Here is a 1562-nt window from a genome sequence, read left to right as displayed (position 1 = left end):
GGTGGTAAATAGCAGGCCCGGATGGCGGCGGGGCAGGCAGGATGGCGCTGACCCACCCTGCCTGTAGTATGCAAATTAGCCGCCATCTTTGTTGGCAGTTAATTTGCATATCGTGCTGATTAGCCAATGGGAGGTGTAGCAAAGGTACAGTCAATGACCATGTTTGTCTATTATTAGATAGGATAACAACAACAACAAGGATGCCGATGACGACGACACGATCTTAGCCAAGCCTGCCACACGCTTCCTCCGTGCGGGGCCCTGGACTCAGCATCCTGGACATGTTAACCCGTTCATCCCCATGACAATCCGGTGAGCTGCTATCGCTGAACTCATTTTACAGGAGAGGCGACTGGGGCGGAGGCCCGTTATTCTTTATTTAAAAAGTAGTGTCATTCCGAACACACTGCTTTGTGACCTCCCTTCTCCCCCTTAACAGTAAATAAATAAGTAATAAACATCCTTTCCCCACATGATCGGGACGATTGGGCATTCTGGCATTTACGCACACCATAACCTACTCAACCGCCTCTTCTAGGCCATTTTTCTGACTTTCCTTTATTTTTTTATTTTTTATTTTTTTACTAAGAGCGGCACAGAGCTGACCATCCTTGGAGTTCACTTCGCCGTTGCAAACCCGATCAATAACCCCCTCAGGATGACGCCTGGAGGTGGACTCCCGGCTCTACGATGCACGTGCTCCAAGACTTCCGACGTGTCTTGCAAACTGCCTCCCAGCCAGGCAGCCCTCCGGGATTGCTAAGGAACGGGAACCAGCACAGCCCGGTGGTCAGCAGTCTGGCAACAGCCATTGGGAAGACAGGTGCCCACGCTGCTGACCCAGCAACCCCACCGCTGGGAGTGTGCCTGTGTGTCTGGCTTCTATTGAGCATCGCGTTGTTGAGGTTCATCCCTGTGGAAGCATGCGCTCGTACCTCATTTCTCTGTATTTTTATTTTAACAAATGCATTTTTTATTGATTTCAGAGAGGAAGAGAGAGGTAGAACATCAGTGAGGAGAGAGAATCATGGATCGGCTGCCTCCTGCACAGTTGAGAACCCGCTGGTGTAACTTCTGCCTCCATACACCATCCGTAAGGAGGTTTCAAAAATGCCTTCATTCTCCCAACAATAAGCAAGCGCACGTTTCCTCCCTCGCCCTCTCCCAGGCGGCGCAGGCCGGGGACAGGCGTAGCGCAGGCTGCGGTCCTATCGGTCCCATCGCGGTGGCCGCAGCCTCAGGTGACTCCGCCTGACACCCCACCTGGGTGTCTGCTCAGATGCCTCCAGGGAGGGAGGGGCCGTCGATAGTGGAAGGAACCCCTGGGCCCACATCCAGTCCCATCACAAGACTGGATGGCGGTGCGGGTGGCTTCCTCGGCCAATGGGAGAGGCTTCTCCCGGCTCATGTTCCACGGTCCGCAGGCCAAACAGATGGCCTGGGATAAACGGGTGGGGGTGGGGGCTCTGAGTGGCCTCAGCCTCCCCCTGGGGCCGGGACAGAGGCGGGGAAGGTGACGGCCGTGCCTGGGGCGGGGGCTGCAGTTGGGCACCGGCCCGCAT

Source organism: Myotis brandtii, unplaced genomic scaffold, assembly GCF_000412655.1.
Source record: "Myotis brandtii unplaced genomic scaffold, ASM41265v1 scaffold693, whole genome shotgun sequence".
NCBI classification, from domain to species: Eukaryota; Metazoa; Chordata; class Mammalia; order Chiroptera; family Vespertilionidae; genus Myotis; species Myotis brandtii.
This window is presented reverse-complemented; position numbering follows the sequence as displayed.